Consider the following 17,677-nt stretch of genomic DNA (forward strand, 5'->3'; position numbering starts at 1 on the left):
CCTAGCAAACTGGCTGTAAAAGGGTTGTGGCAGAGAAAATTTAGCAGAACAGGAAGGAAGAGGGCCTATATCCATAGCATCTCCTCAGGCTAATTAAGAAATGGTGTTGACAGGTTGCAGGGAGAGTGGCCCATCCACTGCTTGAGTCAGGTAGCTGCAATGAAAAAGCCTTGTAAAGCATGTGGGATTAAAGCAGGAAAAAGTGTGAGAAATCAACAGGCCATGGTCTGAGCCTCAAAAGGCCCATGTAATGGGAGAGAGTTATGGTATACAAATTAAACTGCATAAAAAAACAGTTTGCAAGGAAATTCTACTAAAAAGGATCACACCCTACAAAGCTGTTCCTTGTAAGAACATAATTGCAAAAATCATAAAAGAACAATTTAAATCAAAGATCATACGAAACAGTGCAATGAGATGGTTCATTTGTTCTACTTTTCCCAGGTTCTAATTTTACTTAAGTCAAGATGTGTCTATAATTTCATTATCACCCTCAGTGGACATTTGTCTATATTACAAAATATGGAATTAGCAGCACATTTTTGCTCAGGTAAAGCTCAGGGCTCCAAGACAAGACTAAAATGAATGATAAGTCAGCTTCTAGAAATTGCTTCATGTGCTTTAAAGAAAACTATTCAGTTTCATTTGGGACACTGTATAGCCTGGGAAACACACTTCTCATGGTGTGTTTACAGAGTGCCAGTTTCACATTAGTACGTACAAAAAGTGAACTTTGTGTTTTAATGTGACACTTGTTAGGTTTTTTTGTAATACAGTGTTTCTAAAACTTAGAATTTTTGGGCTTATTATTTAAAAATAGTCCTTTTATGTCCCAAAAAAACCTGCAAAATGTGTGAGTATGAAATGAATTAAGTTTCTTATTTTCAAAAATAAAATGAAAAGTCTTGAATTTGATTGTTTTACCCACCCTGTTGCTTTTCTGAACGCTCATTTCACTGCACTTTTAAAAGTAGTGACTGCAGCCACAGAGTGGCTACTACTCAATTCCCCTGCCTACCAGCAAGACTTTTATGTGGGAGGCTCCCTATGAACTTGCCAAGTATATAAGATCAATATTTCCTAGCATGGAGAATCTGACTACAGATGCTCTTACTTACGGCTCTCTTTTCCTAAGCTGAGGTACATGTGCAATCATTTTAGTTCAATAGGCTTCCATATGTCACTGAAAAAAACCCGGCAAAAATGAAATTTATTTTTCAGTTTGAGAAACTTAATGCTCCTATACTACAAGGTGCACTTGTAAGTCACTACGAGTATGTGCAGACCTTACATTCGGAGTTAAGCTGATCTAAGTGCCAATCTTAACAGACATGTGGGGAAGTTAGATTGGACAAAAATGGCCAGCATTATCTAACTTAGTTCACCTGAGGTGGTGAAAACTATGTTAGACTGGGAACAGGTTAGCCTGATATAATGAATGTGTGTACATGTTCAGAGAGCAGCCCCAGGGCTGGGAAAGCCCAGCTAATTGACCCAGCTCCAGGTCTGCACTCTTCATAGACCCTGGGTAACCTGCCATGGGCCAGAGGGCCTGTGGCACGGGCGTTCCCTGGGGACAACTATTAGCAGCACAAGGTGTGCCACTGCTAGATGTCCCTGGGGTACCAAATGTCTGCACTTGTCTAGACATGGCTTCTAAATCTATGAGTGCTCTGAGACCCTTGCACTCCAGAAGAAGTTAGCCCATCACCACCTCACGCAAAGGGCTCTATACTGTGTAAAATCAAGGGTCTAAATTGCTGAGTACAACAAATACTCTTGAGGGCTGCGACTATTTGACAGCTTGCCAGCTTTTAATTTTTCAGATATGCATTTCAGAGAAGAATAGACACATAAACACATCTTATTTACTTGCATACTGGATAACTCTCAGAAGCATGGATAACAAGTCTAAACAAATATAAGAGTTTGCATATGTTGGCTTATTAACTGACAAAAATTTGATTTCTAGTTCTCAGAACTTAAAAAATGCAGCAGGAGTGTGCTAAGTCAATTGAATGACTTCAGCTATATGAAAGATAATATAATTTAGTGAAAAATCAGCTGCGGTGGGCGAGTATGTTTATTCACCATTCAGAAAAGACCACATAATCCACAAATATGACAGGACCATGTTTGGTAATCATATCTCACTGTAGTCTCCTATTTGCAGAACTGCAACCACAGTAATTGCAAAAAGGATAAAATCCATAATCACTAATAACGGGTATCTGTATTCAGGAATGTATTCTGCTTAGAGGACCAAAGAAGAAGAAATCCTGATTTTATTGGTGATAACTTGAATCAGAAAGTCTGATTTTCTTGCCAAGCTTAGGTGCCCACACCGTGCAACACCAATTAATTAGATGACATGGCAACACATTTAATTAGATATAAGTGGATACACAGCATTAAATACAAATGTACAAAGTGACAGTATTACCTTTTATTGTACCTTGCACACTAGATTAATACAAATCTCTTGTAAGTTGGATTTACCACTAAGAACATGTTGCTGATCACCTTCATCCCTGCAGAAAGGAATGAATACCTAAAAAATACATAGCATGACTCAGGGGTTACATTTAAACCACAAATTACAATGCAAGCAAACCTGTTCTAGGTGTCTCTTCAAACATTACATCTGGTGTCTGAGACTGTAATTACCACTGAAGACTCTAAGATGTTGAGCACTTTCAACTTGCAGTTTAAGGCATTCAACAGCCTTGGTCAGCTGCTCTGAATTTATTCAGTCATGTTCTTCTTCCCTTATTACATATGAAGTCTACATTTGGTATTTTTTAAATATCGGCTGCATGTAAAATATGAATATTATGAGATAGTAGACTTCAGCTAGCAATAACATTTTCATGTAATTTGGAGGCCTCTAAATAGAAAATAAAACCCATAAAATGGCTGATCATTTTAGGATAAAATAGTTCCAATTAAGTTTTCCATTGTGGATGCCACTATTATCTGTCTGGAGGTTATTTTCCATTAAAAAAAGGCTTAACAGTGCAGCAATTTACTGGTACATTTTAACTGCTATAGCTTTACACCTTTCTTTCTCACAAAAAGAGAGAAGCTTATTATACATTTAAGGGAAGAGTGAGAATGTGATATCATCAGCAATAAAGAAGTGACAACTGGGAAGCACTGGGTACTCATCATTAGCCAGTTGCAAAACAGCTACATCTAAGCAAGTTTTGTGTTTCTCTCTGAATTGAAAGACTTAGTATATGTTTTGGTGACAAACTTGAAATCTCCTTCATTCAGATTAGCCTACCCAGCAACCTGTAGTGGCCTCATCTCTGCTTCAGGCAGATAAGGAAGAATATACAGTAACTTCGTAGGCAAGACAAGTGTCCACTAAAAATCTTAACAGATGACCATTGAACAAACAGTGAAATGATTCTTTAGTTATTTATAACTCTTATAACTCTGTTAACTAATTACCTTTGCCACATTGCCTTCTAAATTACAGAGCCATGAAGAATATTTGGGTTACTGGGGGATATATGAACAGGAGGTACTATGAAAGAAAAATGGGAGTGAAAAAAGAAAGGTAGAAAAGAAAATAGAGAGGTAGTGGAAGACCTGTCTATTTGGTCTCTGCAAAAAACCACAAAAGCTTCTGTGATATGGAATCAGAGGAGGGAAAAGTGGATGGCTCTGGAGGCATGATTAAAAATTAGATAAACTCACTGACCAAATTCTCAGTCAGGCTTCACTTCTAACCACTGTAAAAAAGTCTAACGAACCAATCTAAATATAAACAATTGATAAACAGAAAATACTGTATGGTCTTACTAGTCTATGTGTAAATTCTGGATTTGCTCTCTCATTTTAATCATTAAAGGTAATACAACAGAACTCACAGGCCACGTCTACAAAAGCAGCGGACTGTGTGGTTGTTATTGTGCAGTCATTTAGTACTTGTACAAGCAAGTACTAAATGACTGCACTGTAACCAGTGTTACTGAACAGTACCATCCCTACACTTTTTTTTATTTGACGTTACTGTGCAGTAGCAACAAGCTACTGCATAGGGGGTCTTTACCACTGCGCAGTAGTGTCGCATCACAGTTAGTGCCCAGGAGTGCTACTGCACATTAGCGTCTCATGTAGAAGCACCCATTCTCTTCTATCCAGAAAATCAAAGAAAATATCCAGTGCTCCTATGTGTGGAGTATTTGCCCATGGTCCATGCAGAGAATGATGTTATCCTGTCCCTGTAAGACTAAGTACAGGCAGTCCTCAACTTACAATGTTTCAAGTTGTAACGTTTTGCACTTACAACATGTATAAATTGACACTGTTTCAACTTTATGACGTCAGTTTCGACTTTACAATGCAACACCACACCAGCGAACAAGTTCGTTGCATCGCTCATCTCCCTGGAAAACATCTGTCCAAACTTCCTTGGACACTTTCTTTAAGAAAGCAGACAAGACTCCAGAAAAACCTGCAGCCAAGACTCCTGAGAAGACTCCAGGCAAGAACCCTTCAAAAAGTCCAGCAAAGTCACCTCAAAGAAGTCCTTCCAAATCAATATGATCGCTATTTACAATATAAATACATTAATGTAGCTATATTACTCATCTATTATCGATTGAGTACAAAATTGTGGGTTATTTTTAGTGAAAATAGGGTATCAGGCCTTAGTTCAGGAACCAATCCCCCATTTATAACATTGTTTCTTATGAGAAAATTGGTTCTGAGTTACAACATTTTGACTTAAGACGTGGTTTTCAGGAACCAATTGTGTCATAAGTCTGACGACTGCCTGTACAGACAGTCAAAAAGCCCGAGGCTGAATAGATTCAGTTTTTGCAGGTTAGTCTAAGCTACAGAGATAAACTGAGAAGCAAGTAAACAGACATTCACTTTTGATTCAGGAAATGCAGCCACAGGCCTGCAGTGGCTCAGGGCAGAAGCTGGGGGGTGCTAGAGCACACCTCCCAACCTGCCAGCCACTGCCAAAGGGAAGGAACTGAAGTTCCAAGGCTTTTCTCCCCTCCCTGCTCAAGCAGAGGGGGCATGGCCAGGCCCCCTCTGAGGACTAACATGCTGGAGGGTGGGGGTTTACATCCCCTCCCTGGCCCACACAGGACCCCAATCCAGGTCTGCCTGGGCATGGGGGCAGTGCCTGCCTGGCCCCCACCCCCCTGCTCCCTGCTCAAGGGAAGCAGGGGTGGGGGGAAAGGTAGTGGCACTGAATTCATAAAAGCTTGAACAAGAATAGTCCTTTCTCTGAAGCCAGCATATATAGAACACAGCAATCTGCAACCTCAAGCACACAACAAAGAACCAAAAATCTTTGTCTAAACCAAGACATAGCCCAGTAAAACACAGTGAGAGTGCACACAGCTTAATCTAACTTAAAATGGAATGTAACAAACCAAAACGACAAGAGAAAGCCTTGCTTATGTAATCCTGAGGGCAGAGTGTCTCCTTACAGCCAGGTATTCAGAAAGTCCTTCGTGGGGAATCAGCAGGTGGTCTTAGGTGTTGAAGTGAAGATCCCACAGGCCTCATCTCTACTTGGGTTTTTACAGGTACACTTGCACCCCCTTCTCTCCCTTGGGTGCCTTGACATTAGTATGCTTGTCACCTATATCACCTTTGGCAGGGCTCTCATGCATTCAGTGTCTTTTGCCTCTTCTTAGGTATTTCAGTCTCCCACCTTTTACAGGTTCTGCTTTATAATGGAAATGTAGTTCTCTGCTTTCTCTGGTCATACCAGCCCAAACAGTCTGGGACCCTCTCTTGTTCCCTTAGCTCCATTTCCAGCACATACATATAATGATCGTGCCTGGTCTTTGCCAACACCTCCCACCTCTCAGTCTGGTCCTGCAGGGCTTGGCCATATGCTCACAGGTGGCAGGGGACCAGTCCCTCCAGGCCCAGTTCCCCAGCCTCTTCCCCCTCCCCTATAGCCTGGGGAGCTGAGGGGGATTACGCCCCTCCCCCTCCCCTTATCAACTGCTTGCCTCAGTCTTTGCCACAAGTGGGAGGGGGTGGAGTTTGCTGGTCTCCTGCTGGCCCCCTGCCAAGTAGACCCCAACTGGTGTCCCATGCCCTTGGGAGAGGGGTTTTAAACTCCCCTCCCTCCCCTCTGCATGAGCCTGCCTGCCCACACCCCCTCCACTTCAGCAGGGAAAAGTCTGACAGGGGTTGCCCACCCCTCAGGCAGGGCCAAACCTGCTCTCTGGAGCAGACAGCACAGCCCAGCTGAGGGCTACAAAGCATCCTGGGATGCTGGGGGACTGTAATTTAACTTGAACCAAGAAGGGGTCTGGGACAGACATTTTATAAACCAGTTTAAACTAAATCAGTTAAGTCTAATACTACATTCAACCAGGTTTATCTTAAACCAGTTTCAGCCATTCTGAAACTGGTTTATGTGCACAGAACTTCTGTTCTGTTACAGGTTTAAACCAGTTTCTCATCACTTAAACTGGTTTATCTGTAACTTATGTTCCTAGCCCAAAGGAAATTAAATTTCTTGAGAACATGACAAAATCTTTCCTTATTGTATTTTCTCTTACACCACATACCTAGAAAGTTAGGCACCAAAATCATTCCACACACAGAGGGCATGTCTACATGTGCTCCTACAGTGCCACAGTTATGGAGCCTTTTGGAAGTACTAAATGATGACGCAGTAACAGGCCATACTGCACAGTCCACATGGCACATGGTTATTTTTAGCTGCTACATTACCCTAGCAATGCGCTATACTAAGGGAGCCCATCATTACAGCAACATAGCTGCAGCATCATGCTTCTTGCCCACCAATGCTACATCACCGTAACACATTGCTATGGCAACATAGTGTCTCATGTAGATGCACCCAGAGGATTTTAAATATTTGTAACTACCCATCTTGACAAAGTTTGGTAAATGAAAACTGCAAAAAATTTCATAGCCACCATCAATCTAAAAATAATGTGCCAATAGACCTGAAGGACCTTTTGTCTCAGGCATATTTTCATTCACACCATAATAATAACATGGGATTGTTGGCTCTTACTGTATGCTGTACAGGCCAGCTATATTTCTGTGGGTTTGCTGGAGTTTTCTGTTCCAAGATTTATTATAATAACAATCAGGGGATTTTTTTGCTTTTAATATATTTAATATACTAAGTGTAAAAAGTTTTTTTGAAATCTGTTACCTAAAGTTTTTTACCAGGTAATTTCTCAAGTCCAGACATTACTTACAGAAAGATTCTGCCACTTTCATTCATCTTGAGTAGTATTTACTCATGTAGGTAGACTCACTGATATCAAATGGAGTGTTCATATGGGTAAATACTAGGCCAAACTGAATAAAGAAAACAGGTTTTGCAGTTGAGTTTTGCTAAAGTAGTTATTAAAGTAATACAGGTTGCTGCATTGTTGAAACTAATGCAAGAGAAATAAAAAGGAAATAGGGCTGAAGAGGATTCCGAGAAATGTAGCAAACCAATTAGCTTGACAGGAATTGAACAACATATCAACTAATAGGAAAGAGGCCGGTTTCCTTAGAAATAATACATGTACCCATTTTGTTTATAGGGTACATGTTAGTGTTGTAGTAAGCTGAGTCATACATAAGGAATATGATACCATCCAGAAAAAATATCCTCAATTTTGCTTTAAAAAATTACAAGCATAATGGGCATTAATCAATTGTACACGTTTGTTAAAATACTATTACAAATAATGGTTTTCCACTCAAAAAATAGTAATATTTTGGAGTGTTTTTAGTTTCTTAGCAAGTTCAATTCAATGTTCCAAATCATTAACCTGCTTACTTTATCAGATAAAGAAAAAAATAAATTATCAGTCCCTTTTTCATCTTTCAGAACAAATGTGCTAGCTTTGAAATTGTGTATTTGTGAAAGAAACAGTTGTTGCCTGTTTAAACAAGCTTTTGGTATGGAAAAGGTTAACTAATTTGGTTTCACTGATAAGTTTATCTGTGATCAGAACTGAGTCATACAGAAAATACTCCTACATGATTTGACCTTTTACTTGTATCCCACACTGAGATAATATTATACTTAAAATGGATATCAATAAGAACTTTGTTTTTAAAAGTGCATTTAAAATAAATTACGTTTAAATAACAGAAACTGTTTTCAATTACCCCTTTTAAAGGAAATCAACTAGAAAGTTATGTATGCTTTTTTATTTTCTTTATGTAAATTATACCCAGGAGTACTATGATAACAACACTATACAAACTATGCACTACCTTTTATATTTATTTCTTATCAAAATAAACTTTATAAATTAGATTTGTTTTTAGAGCACTTTATATCCAATAATGACAATGTTGTATTGGTCCCAGGGTAAAAACAATTACAGTAGAATCTTATTAAGACTTAACAAAAATGGCTTGTGCAAATATACTGTATGTAGAAAATTAATTCCATAATTCCTTCTGATGAACGGTCCCTTAATTTTTTTTCCTCACACTATCAAGATCATTTAGAAATATAATTTTGGGGGAAAGCTCCAAGTTTTAGTATGAGTTACTCAGCAAAATGATCTGGTTGAATTTAAATACTGCTGAGTAGTAGGATTTAATATTAGGGATTGGCCCTTCTACATGTTTTGATAACTTAATACTTTTTAAGAGAAAGCTTGTTTGTTACAGACGTTTTTGGGAGCCTAGTAATCTAAAAAATAACAGTTAAACATCCAAAAAGATATTTCTTCTTTTTTTTTATTTTTTCCATTTCATCTACCTTTAGTTGGTTTCCTCTATCCTAATGTTTGAGAGACCCTTTTTATTAGTGGCAGATTCCAGTATTCTGAAAGATTCACCATCAATCTCAGGAAGAGCCCATTTTCAAGTCAACAATACAGAAGTGGAGGGCCAAATAATCCAGAGTTGTTACTAAAAATGGTGATGTGGTGCTATTAAATGATCAATGGGAAATCTCATTACTTTTTAAAATTAGTTTTATTTTGTGGTAGACTTGCCCTCTGGACTGCAGTAGAATTTCACTTCAGCAGTACTTCTAATCCTGGCCTATGGCCCTCAGTCTGACAATTGACTCTTTGCATAACATCTCTGGATGGGTGTTTGAAGTAAAAATGTAGAAAAAATAAAGAAAAATTAAGAAAACAGACTTTTCCCAATACATGTCCTCTAGCTCCTCTAGCACTGTTGACATGAAACTATCTTTTCTACTGCTGCTCTGTCTATAGGAGTTTTCCAGCTGAGCCTTAGACCAGTGCTTCCCAAACTTTTCTTAGCATAACTCCACTTATGGCCCCATTTCCTCAGCATGACCCTATTTTCTCAGTATGGCCCCTCAGTCCCAACCCACAGCCCAACCCCATCTGCTGATGTTGTGACCCCATTTGGGGTCACAATCCACAGTTTGGGAACCGCTGCCTTAAATCAAGCTTAGTGTAAGAGAAATACAAAAGAAGTTTCTGGCGTGCACTGAAAGATTAAAAGTATCTCTGACCTCTGATAAAGGTAACGTAGAGGTTGGGGACCCAATTCTAATCTGAGTTCTACCCAACCAATTTTCCAGAGCAGCACAGTGAGAGCAGAACTGGCCTTGTCTTATACAAATGAACAACATAGACAAATAGATTTTTTTCACCAGAGGAGAAAACAAAGGTTGTAAAGGTTCTGTTTTACTTCTCTCCCTTTTGGATTTAGGATATATCTACTCTGATCATGACTTCAGTGGAGCTCAGCACTTACACCTGCTATGGATTTAGATTTAAGGTTTTTAAGATGGAAAATAACCCTTGTGCAGAGGATCAGCATATATCCTATGCCTTACAAAACTGTACTTATTACAATGATTCAAATCATAAGACTTCGATGGCTCTAAATCTGAACCCCATTCAGATTCACATGGTGTTCATTTTCCACAAATAATCATACAATTCAATTTTCCTAGCACAAAGCCTCAAACTGAGTGAAATTCTCTCCTGCACAGCTCAAAGCCAATTTATTATAATTTCCATTCAAAATAAATTTTGTGCAGTTCAGACTTCGAGTTGTCTTTCAGATATGCTTAAAATTTAAACTCAGCCTTTTCCCTGGTATTCTCTATTTACTAAGCACTGTTTCTTCACAGAACCTAAAATATACCCATCTACTTTATCATGAGTAATAATGTTTATATACCCAATGTTAGACTGTCTTCAAGTTAATTTTATTTTGAGCATTTCTGTGCAAAAGTTGAAAAAGTTTTAGAGTTCCGTCTAGAAGCTGAACTGATCTTCTGTGTTACTCTTTAAGTCTCTCCTCTCTGCTCACAAATTATTATTTCATAAATTGAGGAATTCCAGGTCCAGCCTATTTTAGATATAGGAAAAGAAAATGGATCAACTGCCTGGCTAACTGGTATCAGCTGATCATGGGAGATGTGAACTCTACAGTCAAATATTCAGATCATTCAGCCACAGTTAACATCTGCGTGAAGTTAAAGCAGAGATGAGGATTATGCATCACATCATTTTAAATAGGAGTATTTAGGGTATTAGCATTAAGTAATACAATTCCCTCTAAAGTCAGTGAGAGCTGCCAGTGTTCAGCATCTCGAAAATTAGGACCCCAAACCTTGAAGAAGCCTTGGATGACCTGCTGAAGGTGAAGGATTGATTCAAGAAGTTTTGAGAAGGGATAGAATGTAATTTATAGTATTACAAGAGATTTTGGATCTGAGTTCAGAGATGGAAATCTATATAGAAAAAAGATTAGGGTTCCAAACCGGAGTCCTCAACACCCGGCGCACAGGCCAGATCCGGCCTGGAGCCATGGCCATCCAGCCACAGGGCTCCCCATGCATCCAGGAATTTGGTAGCAAGGGAGCAATGGCACTGTTCCCCTGCTGCCAAATTTCCAGACCCATGGGGAGCACCAGGCCCTGTGCGCTGCATGGGGCACCTGATCCCAGCTGAGATGGCCAGGGGCAGAACTGGGCCTGAGGGCCCAATCCTGGCATGTAGGGGGCTGGAAGGAGGTGGTACCAGACCCCATGGTCCAATCCTGTGTGGGGTGCCAGGAGGGGGCAGCACCAGCCCCTTAAGATACAATCCCAGTACACTGGGGCAGGACAGGGGGTACCAGGCCCCCAGGGACCAATCCCAGTGGGGAGGGGTTGCACTGGGCCCTTGAGGACCAACCCTGGCATGCAGAAGTGGAAAAAGAACAGTGTCAGGCCTCCAGGACTCAATCCCAGAATGCTGAGATGGGAAAGGGTAGGGCTGGGCCCCAGGACCAGCTCCTGGAACTCTGGGCTCAATCCAGCCTAAGGACAAGCCCTGCCCCACTCATCTGGCCCACAGGGTCAAAAGACTGGGCACCTCTGTTCTAAATCAAGAACTGTTATTTTATAGTTAAGTGGGAACTGAATGTGGCTAGTCTGGGATAGAGATAATTTCATCTCCTGACAGATGTCTAGAGCTTGCATTCACAGACAGATCTTACTCTGACTGGTTAAATAAGAAAAGAAAGTGATGTTTCAAAGCTACAGAATTCATCTTTTCCTCCGGCAGTGAAACCTGCTCATCTTTGATGACTTCAATTTATGCAGTTGAAAAGCAAATTTACAAAAAGGGGGGTTATCAACAGATATGAGTAAAACTGTTGTTTCCATTTGCAATTTTTGCACTCTCTCTTAATTTTCATTTCATGTAGATATGCAGCTCATGAGTTTTGCTTTGAGTTTTAGGTTTAAAGAAAGCAAAACTGAACCTAAACCACTGAATTGTGTCTGTTTTCAGGTTGAAACTAGCTATGACCCACAAAGTTTCAGAAGGCCCAAGCGCAGAGTGGTTTTTGGAGTGAGGGTTTCAGTTCAGCCCACTTTAAAGGTGTCCAGCTGCCAACATTGGTGCCAAAGCCAAACTCTTCTAAAATAAAGAGGTGCAGAAATCTGGCTTTTCAGAATCTGTCTAGCTGAAGCTATGTGAAAACACTGAATTTTGTACAAGATTTCCTAGGAATAATAGGTGATATCTTCCAAACTTCAGCCCATGTTCACTGGGATAACTGTACTCAAAAGTTAACATAAACTTACTAAAGACTCAGCTCAGATTTTTAGTAAACTTGTCTCAGGTTTGCCCACATATCCTTTTATTTTTTACAAAAAATTTTAAAAAATCCTGCTATCCATAAATTCTGTATAAACCAGTACTAGCATAGTCTTATACTTAACTCCATTAGATCTACTTAATGAAGTGTAAAGAAGTCAAAACTGAGGTAATTTGGGGTCTACTTATACTGCTTCCCTGATGCTTTAGAGATATTTACTTACTCCCACTCTGCATGCACTAATACAAAGAGGAGACACTGAAGCTGTCCTCTGAGTGCTCCCCCTCCTTTCAGCTTGCTTCTCCTCTGCCTCCCACCCCACCAGAGGACTGTGTCCTGTGCCCTTAGGGTGGCTTCTCTATTTCATTTCTGGAATTGTTGTGCATTGAGTGTGAATGGGAAGATAGGATGTGCTTCTTGGCAGTGCTCCCAGGAGCACCATGGAAGTACTAGAGATATGCCTCTGCACACCAAAAAAAAGAAAAAAAGATGACATAAAAACATGTAAGTTAAGTTAAAGTAGTGGAGTCCTTTGTTCATCTTATACCTTCTGACTTCCCCTAGTTAGTTGCTCTCCTTGCTACACTTACCACTTCTGGTCCTCAAAAACAGGTAAGTTACACCAACTTAGATTTCATAGGCCAAATTAAGAGTTGATGTATACAACGGGGCCCTAACACATTGGAAAGTGAATGTGAGTCCAAGAAGTCTAAGAAAATAAATATAATTATACCCTGAAAGAGTAGAAAGTGTAATTCCCATCGTTTTATAATCCATTCAGTTAACAATATTTGATTTAATTTAGTTTCTGAATTTAGCCTAAGAAGACAGTCTATATCTTAACAGTTTTTCCCCCAGCTACACCATGAACACCTGTGGCATTACATAATTACTCCTTTCAAGAATATAATCTGATGGCAGTTTGGGGTGCTTCTTTAAAAATTTAGTTTTTTTATGATCCTGGTCAAACCTTTTATACTACTTGGAAAATGCAAATAATTCTGCAGTAAATGTCATCACAAAATATCCTGCAAACCAGAATTTAGAATCAAGGCTGACAACCAATTTCTGTGTGAGAAAGTTCATGTAGTTATTGTTCTGATGTAGATGCTGTTCTGGAGTTTATATAGTACATAAACTGTACCCAGAAACTGAAAAAATCTGGGAATCAGATATCTATTAATAAGCAAATTAGAAATCAGCTATTAAAATGTATTTATCTATTATAAATAAATAAATAACAGCTGCCATGCCATTAACCTAGTGAAGCGCCTTGCATAAATCATGCCACTTCTCAATCTTAGCTTTACTGTCAGTAAAATGGGGATACTGGTAGATATCTCACAGGGTGTTATGAGTATTTAACTAATGTTTGTACAGGGCTTTGGAGATAAAAAGTGCTATAAAAGTGTCAGTATTAAATATATACAATTTTGTATTTGTACACTTATTTTAAAGTATGTATATACCTATATTCCATGCAAAAAAGTAGGTTAAGAGACCATTATGGCTGTAAAGTTAAGTACTAAAAAGTCAGGAAATGACAAATTTAAGATTACACACACAAGCATAACTTTGTCTCCTTCTGCATTATGATGCAGTCTTCAATTACATGATTACATACAATTATTTCTGTACAACCTGACCTCACTGAATGAAGAGGGTGGCTCATGCCATTCGTGAGGATTAAGATGCAACATTCATATTTAATTATCAAAACAGAAATGAAGCAAATTGCTGTGCACAGCACACTTGCTGTTTTTAATATATCGTATGTTATTTCTTTTTTATTACAATTTTTAACAATGTAAAATTAAAATTAAATATGAATGCATGTCAGGTCTCCTTGCAGCCATATTTGCTGCCTTTTCTCAAACAAAATTTCCACCTGGTTTGAGTGGGAGATTTGTCAGAATTTCATATTGAAAAGAATGAATTTTATCATTATAAGTAAGTCCTATGCCACTGTAGTGAATAGTTTCTATCTTTATACAGTAGAATTGATGAAAATGACTGAGAAGGCAGACCTGGTTATATTAGTCAATAACAGGATAATATGATACATCAATATGATGTAGATATAAAATAGGCAAATGCTATCCTGGGATGTATCAGTTGAGGTACTTTCAGAAAATAAAGAAAAGCACTCGTGCCATTTTACACGGTACCTGGTAAGACTCCTCAGGATCATTTGTGTACAGTTCTGGTCACCCATGTTCAAGAAAGGTAAAGTAAAAGAGGTGCAAAGAAAGGCCCCTACGATCATCAGGGTCATGGGCAGATCCAGGATTTTGTAAACATGGGGTGTAGGAGCAGCAACTGGCACTGCAATGCCACTCCCCATTTCCCATCCCTTCTTCAGCCAGGTTGCGCAAACCATATCACAGAAGCAGCAGCTTGGGACTCTTTTTTTTAAGTCCCTAAATCAATTAAGAATCTTCCCCACTCTCTTGGCATCCCCTCCCTTCCCCTCCATGGTCAGAGGAATGTCCCCTCCTCTCCCAATCCCTACATCTCCTCTGCCTACCACTGTCACTGTGTCTTAGTTAATGTGCATTAAATCTAGTACCTCCATTGTGAAGTACTAAGAAAATGTGCATTCACCTGGCTTAATGTGCATTAACTAAAGAGCATTGGCACTTTTACATGTGCTCTGGGGGTGGGGTGGCAATACTTTAATCAGAGTGGCTCCAAGAGCCTCTTTAATTAAAGGGCTGCAGCATCTCATGTACCAGTGTCCCCACGCTTCAAAATGGCGGTGGGGGCACTTGAACTAAAGCTTGTTTGATGAGCTTTAGTTCAAGTGCCCCACCACCACCTTTTGAAGTGTGGGGAAGCTAATTAATGAGACATGGAAAGCTGCTGGAGCACAGTAATTATGATGCTCCAGCAGTCTCGATTAATCTTTGTGATGGAAATTAATTAAATCTGATTAATCGAATCTGCTCCAACGTGCTGTAACTTTGTCAGACCATCCTCTGTGCTTGCGTATAGGCACCCCGCAGTTTTTAAGTGACGCTTACTGCTCATTAGCCTATTTTAATGTGAATTAACTAAATAGCACATTTTTTAGTGACACTTTAATGCACATTATAATAGGCTAATGCGCATTAAAGAACATGTGTAGATGCACCCACTGTCCTTGATGTCTCTGACTGTTCTGGGGGTGGGGAGAGGTCCAGAGCTGCCCTTGCCTCATTCCAGCTGGGCTCAGCAGGGGACAGCAGCAGTGATGGCAGTGGCTGGGATCCCCCTCCTCAAGCCTGCTGCCATGCTGGCAGTGATATCCTGGGGAACCAAGCAGGGAGAAAGAACCCTCCCACTGATGCTGATGCTACTGCTACTGCCACCAGTTGAGCCCGGCTCCCCTCACTGCCCAGCTGGAGCAGGGCAGGAGCAGGTATGGAGCTCTCCTCAGAGCCAAAGACAGCAGGGGCAGCAGTGGGCAGGGGGGTGGGGGAATGAGAGGGGAGGAGATGTCCCTGAGCATAAAGAGGAAGTGTGTGTATGTGTGTTTGGGGGGGGCAGGGTTCTTACCTATTTCAGGGACTTGAACAAAGTACTGGCTGATGTTCCTGCAGCATGGTCCAAAAGAGGGGGAGAGATCACATCACTGCAACCTCTCTAGATCCACCCCTGGATCAAGGACAAGGAGAATGCATCTGAGAAGAGGAGACAAAAAGTTGGCTAGTTTATCCCAGAAAAATCAAGGCTGAGACGGTATATGATTGCTTTTTACCAATATCTTAGGAAGTTAAACATCAAGGAGAGAAAGGAGCTATTTAACTTATGGGACAATACTGGCACAACAACAAAAAAGTCTAAACTGGCCATGAATAAATGTATGTGTCTAATAAATGTCTAACCACCAGAAGACTGGGATTTTGAAACAATCTTCTAATAAGCGTAGTGGGGCAAGAAACCTTATGAACAGGACTATATGGTATGAATGCCCACAAAAGTAGGTGACAGAACTTAACCCAAAAGGTCCCTCCCAGATCTATGTTTCTTGTATTCCGATTGTTATTTTTCTTGCCATAAACATCAGAAAGCTAAAACAACGTATAGATGTTACAAAAGCTGCAAATAATAATCACATAAATATTGAGAGGAGAGTATAAATGCTATAACAGACATTTTGAATTTCTCCTTTTTCTGCCACTGGTTGCATTTCTGAGAACAGTAGGACAAAACCTGCTCTTGGTTATAAGAGAATAAGCCAGTAACCCAGCCACTTTCAGTTGCTTCAGTGATGCAACTTCAGATTTACCTGGCTGTAACTGAGGTCAAATGGAATTCATGGGCATTAAAGCACAGAATCTTCCAAAAAGATTGACAAAGGTCACCATTTTTATCATTTCAAATAGAATAGCTCTTCATGTTAGTGGTGACAAGATCACACAATGAAAGGAAAGTTGAGACAACTTTCCTCTTTGATCTCAGCTCTGTGAAAATATTCTATAGTATGTTCAGTGATTCTTAGAAATTATTCTAGTCTGAGATGCTGTATTATTTCATACAGAGCAAAAAATTTTTGTTTCAGTTTGTTTTTTATTTCAAGTAAGGTATCCTTCTATAGCAATATTTTGAGCAAACATTTTATTCTGCTTTGTCACAACCAAATTCCCTGGTTCTGAGATCTGCAGTATTTTCCTTTTTCCAGAATGACACCTGCTGGTGGAAGAAGCATGGATAAATTGCAGAGATTTTATAGGGTCAGCCACAGATAACCAAACATGTTCATTTATCAGTTAGAGACAGCTAATGCATTGTGCACCATGAAGTAGTGTACCCTTGGTAATAATGATTCAGAAACTGTATATTTAACATCATAAAGAAAATGTTATACAAGTCATATAGTTTTCTAATTTTATTCACCAATGGTCCTTATTACCACCAGTTTATTAATACAGAGAAGTGTTTCAACAGTGCCCTGATATTAGAGATAAGCAATAATTTAGGCTAAACTATATCTGCTGTAGCATGGGTATGTCAGACTGAGGGGAAAGGGGACAACAATACCCTTTCTTCCCTTCCACCTGTATGTGGAAAGAAGCCAAACTGACTTCTTCAGTGCAAGTCGGGTCAGCTGCTAGTTCTGCTGTTTGTGCTAAACACCCCAGGCAACCTGGGTTTAGGTAGGGGTGTGCGCGGGTATGTGTGTATGTGTGTGGGTGTATGTGAACAATTGATTGGCTTATAAAAGGGCAGTGTCTCCAAACTGTAGTTCTTTGCCAATTCCTTCTTCAGGACACTCAACTTGCCTCTCGTTTTAAGGACAAAACTTGAGCTTTTATCAGTTCTAATGCATTTAGGGCAACATTTAAAAATATTCTCTAATTCTGAGTACTTTCATTTTTGGGTATCCAACTTTTTTAGTTCCCTAAGAAAATTCTTGCAGAGAAGCTGAGCCTTCCCAACTCAGAGTAAAGATAACGATAGCTGTGGGTGCTCAGCCTTATATACCTAAAACTAGGATCCTAAAAACATAGACATCCCATTCTGCTTACAAGATTTTTATTTGTCATGTGATTATCTACAGCTGTCAAATTTGAAGCACACTACTGTAACATAGTTTAGCATTATAGCCCTTATTTAACAAAGCAATTAAGCATGT

At 39.6% G+C, this 17,677-nt stretch overlaps 1 long non-coding RNA gene across 2 annotated transcripts in view; it reads right to left on the reverse strand.

The window, feature by feature from the left end:
- LOC109303348 overlaps nucleotides 1-17,237 on the reverse strand; it is a 53,681-nt gene extending 36,444 nt beyond the window's left edge. For both annotated transcript variants that reach the window (XR_002099065.1, XR_002099064.1), the window contains exon 1: nucleotides 15,598-17,237. This is a non-coding gene — a long non-coding RNA (uncharacterized LOC109303348). The remainder of the gene's footprint in view (nucleotides 1-15,597) is intronic.
- Between the last annotated feature and the right edge of the window lie 440 nt (nucleotides 17,238-17,677).

Source organism: Gavialis gangeticus, unplaced genomic scaffold (genome assembly GCF_001723915.1).
Source record: "Gavialis gangeticus isolate Ggan-Ray unplaced genomic scaffold, GavGan_comp1, whole genome shotgun sequence".
Lineage (NCBI taxonomy): Eukaryota > Metazoa > Chordata > Crocodylia > Gavialidae > Gavialis > Gavialis gangeticus.